Source organism: Bombus bifarius, unplaced genomic scaffold (genome assembly GCF_011952205.1).
Source record: "Bombus bifarius isolate JDL3187 unplaced genomic scaffold, Bbif_JDL3187 scf7180000008288, whole genome shotgun sequence".
Lineage (NCBI taxonomy): Eukaryota > Metazoa > Arthropoda > Insecta > Hymenoptera > Apidae > Bombus > Bombus bifarius.
Window position 1 is genome coordinate 377,385 of NW_022884571.1, and position 16,082 is coordinate 393,466.

At 46.9% G+C, this 16,082-nt stretch overlaps 1 protein-coding gene across 23 annotated transcripts in view; it reads left to right on the plus strand.

The window, feature by feature from the left end:
* Window positions 1–16,082, plus strand: part of LOC117212313 (protein turtle-like) — a 155,703-nt gene that overhangs the window by 78,812 nt on the left and 60,809 nt on the right. For 22 of the 23 annotated variants that reach the window (XR_004488436.1, XR_004488435.1, XM_033457020.1 and 19 more), the window contains exon 3: window positions 15,753–15,796. The gene's annotated coding sequence lies outside the window, so the exon portion shown is untranslated. Of the gene's footprint in view, window positions 1–11,828; window positions 11,848–15,752; window positions 15,797–16,082 lie in introns of those variants that run through there. The other variant, XM_033457016.1, reaches the window with a different exon arrangement.

Below are 16,082 nucleotides of genomic sequence, written 5' to 3' on the forward strand. Positions count from 1 at the left end.
AACTGCATCGGCACCGATCCTTCTCGTGCCTTCTTTCTTCCGCCGCGTGCTCGATTAGATGGATTCTTGGTTTGATTCTATCGTCCGAACGTCGCTCTGTCGACGACATTTCACGGAGAAGTCGACCCGTGAAGTAGCGAACGGCTTTGAATCTCACAGGTGATTGACACAAATCGAAGTGGCGCGATATAACGCTTTGAAACGGTTTTTGACTGGACCGCGACGTGATGACGCGACACACCGAATTAGCATTCTTTAACTGGTGGCCCCGTTCCTCGGCCTAGATTTTTCCTCCGGTAATACTCCGGAAGAATATGAAGGCAAGGCGCCGCGTCAGTTTTGTAGAACGCAAACACACCTGGGAGCCAAAGAGGAAACGGAAAATGGAATACAGCAGCTGAAACGTTAACTATTCGTGTCGCGTGTAACGACGCGGACTGCATTGGCGCGGTGCAATTTCGCGCCGGACGTTACGTAATTACGGAACAACGAAATCGCACGGACCACCAACCCTTCGCTGGTAGAAGTAGCTGTATCGGTATTAATTAAAAATTGAATTTTTCCGCTGACTCTGCGGGCACCGGCTCCGGCTTGGGCGGAAAGCCCGACGACCGAGTGTCAGGCGAACTCGATACACCGAGTGCTGTTTCGACGTTATATAACTCGATTGGTTAACATCCGCCCGAACTCTTCCCCTCCTTTTCAAACTGTATACCGCTTTAATTCCTATTCATTCGATAGCCTGATACGTCGCTAAGAATGTTCGATCTCGATCAGTAAAAAATGTCTTCGTTATGCGAAAACGCGAACTGGGACGTTTAAATCAGACCGCGAAATTCACGTCGTGTTAACACGTAGATTTCGAAATTATCCTGTGATTGTCTAGCTTTCGTGGCTCTGTTGTCTCCGCAGACACGAGATTCCCAACGCGTGGTCGAATCAATCGCGTGAATGCGATGCACGCACGAAAATCGCTGACGGCGTTTGAATCTCGCGAGAACGTCGTCCAGTCACGTACACGCGACGTGTAAATTAATTAAAACCACGGATTGGTAATGTACCGTTCAAACGCGAGACAGCGTAGAAGAAAGTGCAACGTGTTCATACGCGATTTACGATTTACCCACCGTTAAAAATCGTTGACGGTTAAATTCCGTTCTGTTCGTTTTCGGGGGAATGTTCGGACTCGGAATTGCGAGCGACAAACGTTTGTTCGTATTACCCGGTGCTCAGACAACGAGATCAAAAGTTATCTAATTACAGGAAGGAGCAATGATACGGACGGAAACCAGGGATGAGAAGAAACAGAAAAGTTTCTCAGAAGAGCTCTCTTCTCGAGTAGTTTCCTTCTTAAAATAATACAACTTTCGCGAAATGTCGAGTGCTATTTTCTTATAATCGTACATGTGTCTCTCGTCCTTGTCGCGAACAGCGTTTCGAAACTGCTCCATTCCGTTGCCACGGCATCGCGATAGATGCCTCTGTCAAGATGGTTTCACTGGTCGGATCGACCGGCTGATTCGATCACTCGAATTGGCGCTGCTTCGATTGTCTCCGATAGGCTGACGATTAAGGACTATTTGGAATGCGACAGTTCACTTTGTAATTTACACGTGCCTAGTGTGGCTGCCGGAAGATTGGATTCGATGGCTTTATAATCCATTGGGAAATTTGATTGGAGAAAGTAAATACCCGGCTTAAGCTCACTAGCACCAGACAAACTTGAACTTCGAAGTTGGAACAAACCCGCACGATCCGTTTGACCGCGATAAATTACGGAGCTGGTGCCATTCTTGAGGGAACTTGTGAGTTTCGAAACAGGATAGGGGGACTTGTGGAAATGGCGCGTTCCGTTTTATCGACTGACCGGGTTATCCGCGCGTAGGAAATTCGTCGGCTTATCAATTAATAAACGCGGCCCGGCCGGTGCTGGCGTGACTCTCGCGAGAATGTAGGTTCGAGCTGCGTTCGATAACGAATTCCGCGATGGAAACGGACGATAAAGGTCGCCGGCCTTTTCGCACCATCTCGCACGACACGGCAGTATCGCGCGCATGCACGCGGCTCTCGAATTCACCGTACGGTACACACCCAGAGCCACAGTATGCCGAAGTTAATACAATATCGGATTAAATGTACGCGAAGGGGCCAGCAGGTTGAAAGATACTACCGTTACCAGGCTACGCTTACCTTCGCTAGAATGTAATCTAGGAGGTACGTGAGCTCGTGTGTGCCTACGGTCGATTGCTATCCGGCCGAGAAACTAGCTGACTCTCTTCGAAACTCCTCGATACCGGTATACCTACATTTTACGCTTCTGTTATACGTACATATATATATATTTTTTCATTTTATCGATGTAATATATGGAAAGTTCGTAGCTGAAAAATTGGGAAACTCGTAATTAGTGTGAATACGACTACCTATAGGTTTCAGCGATAACGCGGGGGTGACGATACCGATTCTCAAACAAGTTGCGCCAGAAACTCGATACTTCTTCGCGCTACGACAATATTTTTTTGGAAGTTGAGGGAGGTAACGGTTGAAACTAGAAGTAACGCGTAATCGAATTTAACGAATGGAATATTAACAGAGTTTGCGGGCCATAAGTACATAGGTTATTAATTGGGTTGGTCACATCGTCCCGTACGTAATAACCGTCTATAATTTAATATTATTTGGTATTGGACACAGGGCAACGAGATTGTTTTAATGGGAATGCGATGGGAACGGCACGTGGGGAATTTGTCGATCGACTCCCAGAGGCAGTCGAAACTCGATTTACTTGGAGGTATCGTTCGCATTATCTCCGTGCGCGCGCGTTTCGCGGCACGCGTAGCAACTCGGTTATTCGGACGTATCTTCGATATCTCGTCGGCTTCCCATCGACGAAACGCATCGAAAACGCATCAGCCGTGCGATATGGAACGCGGCAGGTGTATCGAAGATCGACCGGCTGGTTTGGATAACTGTGAGTGAGATTGATCCTGCTTACGCTATTAATAATTCTGCTTGGTAGGTATATATCACCGAGATCTTGGCGTCACCGGTTACGCGTGCTCATTTGCTCAAGTATACGACAGGAAAGGCAGCTTTGATATTTATCGCTTCACAGGGATGCTTCGGGCGATTTAGATCGGCTTGCTCGACTGTTTTCCATGGATTAATTAAAAACGATTTGGTGTGGAGAGTTGGTCGAAACGCGCGACTTATCGATCGAACGAGAGAATTGTTCGATTGGCTCGATTTGGAAACGCATCAACGCAGAGAACCATAGGACGTGGAAGATCGCGTGAGCGGCCAAAATAAGCGACAGCCGGAGAACCGATGGCGTCAGCGTTATCAATAATTCCCGTTGACGTCGGATAACGTCCCGAATTTGCACACGAACGTGCTATTCGATTAATTATTAATGCAACGATGCATCGAGCAATGCCGCGCCACTCCGGATCGCCCCGCGCGGAATTATTCTTTTCTGATATTTACGCCTTGACCCCGTATACCATATCGTTACAGATGTGCGTTAATTGAAAGCGTTCAAAATAAATTTCTCCGATTATCTTTCTACGCGACAGATTCATCTACGTCTATTTATAGCCATAATCATAATTTTATTCTATTAATTGCGTCTGGGGGTAATGACCCCATTAATAACCCCCTACCACCACTTGGACAGTACCATAGCCTCGATCTAACGTTTATACACCGTATATATAATAAGCTTGTCAACTTACTCATCTGCACCGTATACATTCCTTACAAACCTAGCGTTCGTAGTGCAGTTCGTCTACGAATTCGTGTCCTCTTTACACCTGAAACCTACTTTATGACCAATCTAACTGCCTTAATCGTCTAATTGTAAATGCCAGCAATTTGTGTAAAAAATTTAATCTTTTCTGTGACTCTCTAACCACTTTTGGGTACTTTGCTCACATCGCTGTATGTATTTCCTAAAATCGTTTGCTTAATCTCGTACGAATTAATCTTTTCTGTTCTTGTTTCGCTACGTATAATTTTATTTTATTTTATACTTATGTAATTATATACTTATTGTAACAGAGGCTTTATCCTATTGATATTAACAAATAAACGATATTTATTAATTGTAGCTTGCAGCGGTTATCTTGAGATTTTAGGAGTTTGGAAGGAAATATTTGAAGTGTCGATGCCCTGCGTAACTTAATTGTGAAAGCAAAGGATTCGAATTCGAATCTCAGTAAACTCGATCTAAATAAATGAAGACTAAATATTTTTTCCCCTACATAGTATATTAAATTAGTCGAGACTCTGAAACGTATTTCGAGGAGAAAAATATCTCGTATTCGCGTAAAGTAACTATTATAACACCCAGTCATGGTGAGAGAGGGCAGAACTTTTATAGCGAGATTATTGCGATTATGACAGCGGGAAGCAAAACGAAGGAATATTTCGCAGCTGGTTTCGAGAAATCTTTCCGCGATAAAGATCTCGCTATGGAATGGGTATTTTTCTCGTTTTTCGAAGCGGCGGATGCTGCTGAATTGAGCATTCTACAAATGCGAAGTACACCTTCCACGTTCGTACCTTTGGACGAACTTGGATGTGCCAACGTTGTTATCCTTCGCTAAAAGCCGAGAAGAGATAGAGATGGTATAGCGAGTGGGAAAACTTTGAAGCGAAAGCGACGATAAGTTCCTTCGCCATCCTTTTATTTTCCAGTTCAAGAACGACTGAGATTAAACGACGGTCGTTCAACGAAAGACGCTCGAACCGCTATCGTAGTACGACAAACTACACGAGTCCGACAGTTTAAACTTGTAAATATTGCATCCTGAATTTGCCATCGGCGATGATCGTCGGAGATAGGTTGGATTACTGCCTTTTGAATCTTGTCGATAAATCGATTCACGGGGAAGCTGGATAATTTGTCGATGCTATCCAGGTTATCGTACGAGTAGTTTTTTTCGGTGTATTTATTCCATCAATAATGAAAAATAGTTGTCAGGTTCTGACACGATTGAACACTTTTGGAAGATTCGGAAGCGATTTCTCGCGATGGATCTCTGCTGTCGCTTGCGATTTTGAAGTTAAGTTCTCCATGACGCGCGCGTTCAGTGACGCTTTATCGTCCCGTTTTCACTCGGCGAACCTTCAAACTTTATTTCTTGGCGCACGAAACCTTCGGCTAGCTAGACGTTGGATCGCGATAAAATCTGACTTTCAAATGTTGGACAAAGTTTCGCTTCCATCGAAATTCCAATGATTCCAAGAAAACTTTACACGATGACTCCATTTCCCTTGTTTGCCATTGTCCGCCACCTCGATTCTTTCTTCTCGCGGTAGTACAACGTATTTCACACGTTCCTTGTGATCATTTTTGTTGAGGCAATTACTTCAACAAAAACTCTACATCTTTGCTTTCGTATATCCGTGACCTGGAGATCGCTGTTACGAAAAGAATAGAATTTAGTGAAAAATACTCAAAATAAGGAGAGGTCCATGTTATTGTGCCCTTGAATATAAATTTTGTTTTAGTAGAATATAAATTTTGTAAGTAGATTTCTATTGCTGTTTCTTGTAGCCTTCAACTAGAGCTGCACACCAAGGTTAACTTTTTGGTAATGTCCTTTGTTATAAATGTATGAACATGCTCCCTATCATATCTTCTTCCTATTGTATTGTAACACTATGAGAGTGAGAATCTGGATCAGCATACACTATACCTATACTTATTTCGATATATTTTTCTATTAGAAATTCATCCACTCGTTCCTCCATCAGTGAACCTGAACAATTTTTTCGATCGGTTAGCAACGCAAATTCTTCATCGAAAAATAAAAATCGCCTGCGGTGGTTGCTTCCATATTTTGACTATTATTTCCTTTGGCCTTCGGTCTTCGAAACACTTTCGATAACGGTTATCTCTCTATCTCGATATTTTCTATCTTCTTTAAGTTTGATAGCATTTGGGCGCCAGATGTTCTTGATACGATTTCACGAGCTTTTCCAACAACAACGAGCGTGACGCAACTATTGTTTCCTCTAGCCGTCCATCCCCCCGGAATCACTACGAGTAACCGATAAACTATCCCCGTGCAAATCCTTGTTTGCTTGGTCGCTCCGCGCCGCGCCGCGCCGCCCATACAACCCCTATTCTCCGTTATACATCAGGACGCAGCTTTACGAGCTTTATGACCCGTGCCGAGAGACCGGGTCATCAGTGTTTTACGAGGCTTGTTTAAAGATTGCTCTGCCATCTCGTGCCGTTCCGACAGTATGTAATTCAGAGGGGTGGTTCTCCTTCGAATTACAAGCACAAACGAAAGGAAGTTTCGACTCGCTAGGCCCTTGATAACCTCGATCGCGGGATTAAAGTGCGTGCCATTTCGTCGGAACCGTTAGTGTCACCATAAATGACAATCGAGAGGAGGACGGTCGAAGAAAGGGTGTCGCGAAGCAGAAAGCAAGTTTGAAAGAATAATTACGTTCGTAGATGGAAAGCCACGTTTCGAGCGCGAACCACCCCCGCGTGTTGGAGACGATTCAGACTAACAATCGTTTTTACTCGGTTCCGCGAATCTCGTGAGCCGCGTTCCCCTGCGCGACTTCCTCAGACTCCTGTTCGCCGATCGTCCATGAAATCAGTCGCACTCGGCAACTCGAGACCGCGTTCTGACGTGCAACGTAATTTCCTACGTGCCTCTCGCATCCCTGCGTCCGGAAACACCGAGCAGACAACAATGAAACCGCCTCGCGACGCGTTCGAGCCACTCATTCTTGGGAGAGACGCGTCTTTCCGCCGGCGAAGAAGTGGAAATTACATCAAAGGCGCGATTGTGCGGCCGGGCATTGTATCGACTCGCTCGATGTTTCGCGAGGCACGCGAAACCAGAAATAAACCGGGACGACGAGCAAGTTTGCGCATTGAATTCCGCCGCCTCGCAGGATTAGTCTCCTCTCGGCGAGCGAGCACGCGAGTCTGACGAATTAAACTTAGGTACGTTCGCCCGCGACTCTGGAAAATTGGAAACTCCGAACTCCGTTCCTCTTCCGCGGTGATCGCGTGGAAACGTGCCGGTTTAAAATTTCCGGACATTTATTATTCCGCACCGGGGATGGATAATAACGTCGCCCTCGTTACAGCTCCAGCTACGCTACATATCACGATTCATACTTGATGCGTTAATAACGTCGAGATAATTCTCCGGCGACGTACTCTACGGTGAATGGACCATTTCACGCGTTACGATCATCCTCGGTGCCTCGCATGCCCCTTCGCCACCGATAATCAAAACTTTTCATCGGCTGTGCAAACAAACGGTTGAATCGACGCGTTTTCAAGCGCGAGACGCCGCCCGGCCAAGCCGTGCCGAGTCAGAGCTGCTTTCGTTTCGATGAATTTCCAAGGCGATTCCACGAGAACCTGGTGCAACAAAGGCGGGGCAGCGTGGAAATAAAAGAAGCCGACTTACACGGCCAAAATACTCGAAAAAGCGGCGTTTCCCGTGGTGGTTACAGCGCAGAACGCCTTTGCCACTTGTTTACCGACGCTTTCGCGCTTCCGCCTGTTTCGAAAAAGCACTTACCAACGAATACGCGAAACGAAGGTGGAGCCGTTTGGGACGAAAGTCGAAGAGGCAACACGGGCTAGAGGTGTTTCGACCTGCCCCCGAACCGCGAAACCAATGTACGGGCTGGCCCGTTAATTAAGAGAGAAGGTGGGCAGGCCCCTTCTGACGGAGAAAATTCGTGTTTCCTGCACAAACGCGTTTCTGTAAACTTTCCCGATATGCCGGAATCCTTCCTTTGCTCTCTCTTCTTCTCTTTCTTCCTTCCCACCTCTTTTATTATCGATTACCTGCTACGCGAAAATTTGGTAAAGCACGCAAAAGGGTAACGAACGTACACAAATTACCGATAGGTTGATTCCTTTCCTCTTTCTTCTCGCGCCTCTTTGACTCCTTGAAGCAACTCCGTCAACATGCTCTAACATCGAGTCTCCCGCATTTCGGTTTTCTCTTACTTACCTGTTATTTTGCCTTGACTCCGCGCTACATCTTCCCCTTTATGCACAACGATATCGTCGATACTGATCTCCGAGCGTGTTTCGAATCGTCGAGACTCTGTCAAGAGATTATCCGTTCCGCGATATCAAACGAGGGAAAAAATTGTTGCAAGCGGGGGAAGGAAATCTCGAGAAGCGGAGTGGTTTCCTTATGATTCCGACGAACGAAACTTTACTCGCGAATAAATCGCCTTTATCGTCGGGGTGGAACGTCTTTTTCCTCTTTTTCCGGCGGCGGTAGATAGGTACGTACGTCGCGTATCGATATGCCAAACTGGAGTCGTCAAATTTTCCGACAACTTTTTCTTCGAAGCGATTTCTCGTTGAATGGCGACATTCGATCGAACCGCGCGTCTCGACAATCGTCGATAGACGTTCCGTTCGATCGAGAGAGAGAATATTTGTGCGTGGCGCGCTTTCCTCGAAAGGAAACTAGCGAGTGTAGTAAAAGAGAGACGAAAATAATTCAAACGCGTCACGTCGCTAAGAAATTTCAGCGTGTAGATGGCGCTACGTTGGGCACAAGAAAGAGAGGGTAGTCGGGTCACACTTCGCGTTTTTTCATTCAGTATTCATTTACCATTCCGCTGCTCGGTAAAAGGGTACATTTGCATGGAAATTTTTCTCGGCTCGTTCCTGTCGAGAGGTGCCGTATACACATTCGCTATTCTATTTTTCACAAGAAAGGATTAAAGTATTTGCCGTGAAACAGAACTTGTTAAAATTATCGCGCACGAGCAAATTATCGTAAAGCACGAGCGTCGCGAACGAACCATTCACCCGCAAATATCCACATGCCTTCGCTCGAGAGATTCACTCGACGTTTTTCAAAGACACCGTACGAGCTTTCAGTAAGCCTTCTTTTGAATCATCCGTGCATCCCTCCATCGACTCGCCTCATTCCGCGACACCCCTGCGTTTGACGTTCCAACTGGTGCCTCAGCTTCGGTCGGTTAATCTAGCCGGTACAATCAACGTCATTGTGTCGCTGAATCCAGTAACGCTTCAAGAGAGGAAGAGCTGAACAACGTTTGTAAACGCAACCTTATTAACCATGTTCCTTTCCGATGTTTCTGTATTCTCATCATTTTCTTCTTTCAACTGGGAAGATTTTCCAGACAAAGTGCGGTTTCGAGAACACCACAAAATACAACTAATTTCGTGTTATCGTTCGACTGAAGCAACGAATTAACAGGTAACGAAAGAGCAGGTCGTAAAAAGTCAACTGGGTTCTTGTAATTCAAGAGTAGCGGCAGTCTGGCGTAAATCTCGCGCAACGGTAGCAGTGCAACGAAGACTCGCAAGCAGAAATTGGCTAGATGAGAGAGGTCGGGGTCGAAATGATGTATTTATCGCGCGAGACGGTGAGTCGTAACTTATGCGGCAGACGTAGAAGAAACGCAAATAGACAGCACCGAATCGAAACAAGGGAATAATTCTTTGACCGGTTGAAAAATTGCGCTCGGAAAGAGATAGCCGGCAGGCTTCGAGAGAAAAATGGCAAGCCAGTTGGTTGGGAAAATTTCGCGCCGCTTTCTCGACGCAGGCTATCGATTGATTTCCCCCCCCCCCCCGCTTCTCAAATTGTTTTCTCTAAAAATCGCGTGGCAGAATGCCGCAATTAACGTGAACGTCAGGTTGCGTGCATTATCCAGTGGTCGTTCGTGACGCGTTTCCCGAATAAACACTCGGTTCTTCCGCGGTCGGGTAAAAGCACGGAATCCTTGGAACCCTTTTAATTCTCACTTTCACCCCGCTGAGTCGGTTGCGGGAGAAGGAAAAGCGCGCGACGGGTTTACTCAGAGAAAAGAAAAGCGGCGAACGACGCGTCGGCGACGTGGCTCGTGGCGGCAGTGCGGAGAAAGATGAGCAGACTGCACTCGCAAATGGAAATTGGTTGCAAAGGAATATTTACTGCCGACGTTGGTCTAGATGAAAAGCTGTAACTTATGAGATGGAACGTTAACGAGAAGAACATAAAGAGAAGCGCAGGGACTCGCGGCTGCGAGAAGTGCGGTATCACGATACGTAAGTTGACAGTTGTGTCGTCGAGTTCTCGCTCGACGTGCTCAAGATGCGTGGTAAAATTACCGAGTCGAAGAAAGCGAACTTTTAACGCGAACGCGTGAACTTCCCGGTATTCGTGATCCGATATATCGCAGAAGATCGAAACTAGGAACGATTAGCGGTAGAGGGAGCTGACTACGTTGCAAGAAACGCGAGCATCGAGCTCGAAATAGGTCGTGTAGCCGCCTTTATTGGTACCTGGGTCCGTACGGACGAGGGATGAAGTACTTAGAACGCACATCATACGCTAGACACATTGATAGATGGAAGAAGGCACGGTAACACAGGAAACTAAAGGCACGAAGATAAATTAATACCGTGGAATTTCTGGGAGTTAGAGGGAAACTCGTGGTCGAGCTAGTTGGTAGTTCTGCCGCTTACCCACTCTACTCTTCCTCTTTCCTTTTCTCTGCCTCTCGTCCTCTTCTTCTGTTTGGCGAAGCCGTCTCTAACTCGATCTCCGTGAAGCATGGATCACCGACGAAGCCCTTCCGAATCGAATTGCAGCCAACTCCGAGAGAGACGCGCGTATCGTGTCTGACTATGTCCGGCGCCTCCCAGTTACGAGTCTGTTCCAGACTTTCCCAACCCATGCTCAACAACTTTGGATTTCATTAGATTGGTTAATAAAGCTCGTTATCCTGGCTACGCGTTAATCGGCTGGAAAGTGGATTGTATGGGATCGGTGTAGGTGTTCTGAACGGCGATTAATCGTGCGAATCGTGTAAGTCGAAAAGCCGCGGTACGATTTTACGAGGGAGAAGGAAATCTGCATTTTTCGCCGTATCGACAAAAAATCAAAGACACCGATGTGGAGAAGATAATCGATAAAAAGATGGTCTCAAAGACAATGACAAATGACATTAGCATTACTGGTACGCAAGTAAGGAGTACAAAGTAGTCGACGTTCGGATCCGAGACTCGCTGTGAGTTCGAGGAGTCGGCCAATCGCGCTGTCGCGTCATTGATCGAACACTCGGGCGACGAACGCAAAGAGAACGAAAGAAAAAAAGGAAACCGGTAAAAGTGGACGTCTTTCGTCGAATTCGTTAACTTCGTTAACCGGTGGTTCTTTGTGGTGGACTTTGAAATTAAATTTCCGGTCTTACGGAATTCGGAGAGTCCTTTGCCGGACATCGAGCCGACGAAATTCGACCGGCAGTCATGAAAACTTCGACCCACCAAATCGTTTCTCGCTTCGTCTCATAGATCGTCACGCGCTGAACGTGCGGCTGTCGTTAAAAATGATCGACGTAGTATCAACTGCAGCTCTGATAGATCGTTTAAGCGTCGTGCAAATACTTGCACACATATCACGCGTCGTGAAATTCTCGGTTGCCGTGACCCTCTACTCCCTTTGATAAAGGCCAAACCAAGAATAGGGCGTGCTTCATGCGACCTCGCCTAAATGTACAGATTCTTATCGTATCCGGCTCCCATCGATGTAAAAGCTGCAACGTCGTACGGATTTTACGATTGCGCTATATCTTGGAGGCCACTGCACGAAATTAGGTGGTATAGATATTTATTAATTTGCGCATATTATTCGGTGGCATGCGGACTTGTGCGACGTGTCGGGTCGCGTAGCAATCCCGTGGCGCAGTTTCATGGTTATTTCACCGAGCTGCGCGTCGAGGCTGCGTGATAGTCGTACTTTTCTCAGTAGCACATGGATCGAGCAGCGAGACGCGCGTTTGCCACAAGATCGCCTCGGTTTCAGCCCTACGAACGGCAAGGTACGAGGGTGTTGCCAGTGGAAGCAGCCATTCATTTGCATTTCACTAGTCTCGTTGGCCTCGAGCTCCATTTCCCATTTCCGGCCATGTCAAGCATCGAAATGAAACGTTCATTCAAGCCAGCAGCCGCGACCTCCTTTTCCCTCTCACGCGGCTCGCTGTACTTCGTCTTCGTTATCGAGCTTCCTTCCGCTCTGGAATAATTTTTCCAGCGTTCGACCTTCGATTCACTTACTCTTGATCCACCCACGTTATGTGCGCGTCGATCCACCCACCTACGATAGCGCACTAACATTTCTAACCTTCGATTCGTTTTTAGACCAGTGGTTGACCGCGAGGATTCACGAAATTCGAAGGAAAGAAGGTCGAACGTCGTCGCCGTAAAAACAGTGCACGGCAAACGACGAATCGAGTAGACAAAATCATCGGAAATACAGTACGGCGTGGCGCGGCGCGCTTGGGTTGAATTTAGATTTAGCTGGTTCTTCGATCGCGAAGTCTTGGATTCGCTCCTCTGCGATCTGAAAGCTTTGTACGGAGCGTTCTTGTCGCGGTTCGCGTATACATTTCGTGGTGGATAATCTCCTCGGTATTCTTCCTACGGGCAAGAACCGAGACAATATTTTGGCAAGCAGTTTCCCCCTTTCCAGTCGACTGATTCCCCCAGCATTCGTAGGTTACCCTCGAACGCGCGGAGGAAAGTGAACAAGGTTACCTCAAGATTTGCATATTTCTATTTGCGATCGAGCAGAGTCGAGTTGTTCGTTTGTTTTTCCATCGGATGCTTGGCCGATATCTTTGGAAAGTTTTTCCTCAAACTTTCAACCTCCTCGATTCGAATCTAAAGTGTGTCTATCTGCCGATTATTTAGCCGGCTCGTAGACCGATCGGGAACGATCGTTGTCACGAACAAAGGAGTAAAAGTCTAAGAAACGATAGATCACCATTAGAAAACTGGATAGCGACTCGAGGGAAAACAAGTCGGTGTCGAAGTCGTTGCCCGAAATCCATAGACTGTACGTACGCCTTTGGATATGGTAGCTAGCCTTGGACGGTCGGTACCGGTCTGGTACCGTCCAGAGAGACATCGATTTACTGGCGTGCAACTCGATGCTCGTACACGGGCCAACACATACAGGCGTGGTAGATGTACGCGCGAGAGAACCGCTGTGTTGTCGGTCGGTTGGGGTCAGCTGCACATACGCGTGCACTTTCGCGTGCATTATTAGGTGAGCGACGTGTATTCGACATACACGACGTGCGTTTACTGGCACACGTATGAGCCAACTAATATCGGCTGACGGATGGATTTATCTAAAATTAGAGCTGCTGTCCGATCAGCCAGCCTATCGGGTTACCGATGTCTCGCTGACCTCTCGTTCGCGTTCACTTGCAGACTCCGAGTAAAATTAGAGTCAACTGCTTCCTACCGACCATCAACCATCCACTGTTCTATCTTTAGACCAAGGTAAAGAACCCCCACGATCCGGACACGCTTTCCTTCGATCCTGAACCTCGGTTTGCCTTGCGACTTTTACTATTGATCTTGTGGAACCTAGAAGCGGTCAAGCGGATGCTCTTTAGAAACATTGCGATCGAACTTGTTTGTCACCGCTTTGCAGTCCAGACGATCCGCCATGGAGCGCGCGTCCTTCGAGTCGTTCAAGGTTCTTTCGCGGGTTTTCGGACTTCACGGCGTTCATTGATAGTTGCCTCTAACAAATAAATTCCACGCGTTTATCTCAAGTGTGATATTCCGCAGGTTCACAAAAGAGAAAGAAAACTAGAACAACCGGGAATTGTACTAGCTTCCTCGAGTGAAGCGAGAACAATTAAATTGAAGCACGACCGGACTAGATCTTCCGGCGTCACGTTTGCAGTCGTTTCACGCTTCTCGAGAACGAGTGCACTCACTGGAATCGTTGCTCCTCGGAGACACTTCTCGCGGGGGGAATGAGCGGACGATTAGATTTCGAGTCACAGTTTTCCGGATTGTGCCGCGAACTGATCTTATGCTCCCAGCTCTCGAGTATACCCTTTGCGCTACTCGTGTTTCCAACTGAACAACTTTAGGGCCAATTTCGACGTGCCGTGTCCTTCCGTAAAAGATACGAAAAGAGGGAGGGAGTTAATAGTCGAACAAGACCCCTTCCGTTCTCTTTATTTCGCGCCTTCTTCTACGGCGACGAATAGGGTAAGGGCGAGTAATCGACGTGAAGTAAACGAGTATTACTGTCAACGTGTTCTCGTAGATCAGAAGTCGAAAATCAGATTCGTAGATCTCGATGCCGAAAATCGTCAGAAATCTGTTTACCTTTAACCGAACTCGATTTTGCGTCTCATCGGGAAAGAGGCGGAAGATTTTGTTTTCGTTAAATTACGAAGGATACGCGGTTAATGTTCGAGCAATGCCGATTGGAGAAAGTATCGTGTCCAAAGTTTAATACAGCGGTCGATCTGTACCGCGTTACCGTCCGGTTCTCAATCATTTCAACTTTATGTAGATTTATAACAGCGTCGTATTTTATTGGCGGATATCGACGGAGTCGTATTTACTCGGTGCACGATAGAGCGCCGCGGTTTGCCGCGTTCGTTTCTAAGAGGTCGAGGACTCTCTTTTTCTCTCCGCTCTCCTATCGTCTTCTCGCTTCGTCTTACTCGCATCAGCAGAAAATACCGACACGACATCTATGTATATTAAACTGTGCAAAACTATCGATCCGCGCGAATATATATATATATATGTGTGTGTGTACAGATATATAACCTGCGTCTTTTGACGTAAATAGATCTTTATTTATACGATCTATTTTATCCTATGGTTCGCGATCGCGACATACCTAGTACTTAAATTTTTAGCAAGCGGCCAATAGTCACGGTTCGTGATATTCTGCGCAAATTCCGGAGAAAAGCATCGACGCATATCCAGTTAGCTACGCGTCCGCTGGTTGGTTCGTTTTAAGTGCGGGTATTTAGCAATTTATGGCTGGTAGTCCTTGCCGGAAACGCATCTCTGCGACGGAACTACCGGGTGGCTGAGCCGCGAACATCGCATTAATGTCAGCCAATCCAATTTCCTAGGAAACGCAGTGGACGAATTCGAGCGGATAATTTATGGCAACGCGAGTAACAGCGCGAGTAACCTCCGCGAACAACCATTTCGACGCAATTAAAAAGAACTCGCTTCTTTTTGGGGCACAATTTTCTAAAAATAATCGTTTTCCCAGTACTTTATTTCATTTTTTACGAGACTCGCCATGGAGAAGATATCGAGGGACGTACGTACGTTTTTTAATTCGTGACGCGTTACGTAAGAATTCTGACGTTTGAAAGTCAGATCTAGGGAATCGCGTGTAGAACGAAGCGACCACGACGTTCGATTCCTAGGCCGAACAAACGTTTGTTTGTTTGCAGGACTGGGAAAGTTTTCCAGGATCACAATCGAAGTCGAAATCGCTGCGCGAAATTGCAAATCTTCTCGTATTTATTTCGCGACGTCGATTAGAGATCGGTCGATGGTCTGCTGGCCGACTCTTATCATCTCCTTGCGATCGTAGCAGAATATGGTTGTGCAGGCGCTCCACGTCATTCGCCGATTAAACCCGGTTACAATAGAATTTCCGAAGTCTCCGGAGAATCGAGATACTTTGGCGCCACAGTTTCGGTTTTCCCTTTTACATGTCGCCAGGTTTTCAACTCTGTTTTCTCGTTGACGTCGAAGGGCGTGTAACATCCCCGCGTCCACCTCCCCTTGGTCGCCTAGTTGTTTCCGACGACCTCGTACTGCCTCCTTTTGGTCACGCGATCGCTCTTACGGGAATTTTCCAGGCTGTAAATTGCAAAAGTTCTGCCAGCAGTTCGGCTATCGTATCCCCGAAACTAACCGCTGTTTCTTTTTGTTTCAGATCCCAAGGCGTCTCTGTGGATCCAGGGCGAGCGCACTCGCGGGGTAAGTTTCTCCTAATAACAGTACACCGCCATTGAGCTGCAAAATCACACGCGAAGCTAGTTTGCGAGTAGCTCGACGAAAGCGGAATAATATTTCCGTAAACTCGGCCAGGATTTTCGGCTCGGACGTTCGTTCCCTGGCCGTTCTTTTATCGAGGTCTCGTATTTTGCACTCGTTACGTCGCGGTTCGTTTATGTTTTCCGCCTTTCTTTCCCCGCAACGGAAAAGAGGATACAGTCAGAAGCTGAATAAAGATACGGGACGAAGGGTCGCATAAATTTAAGTT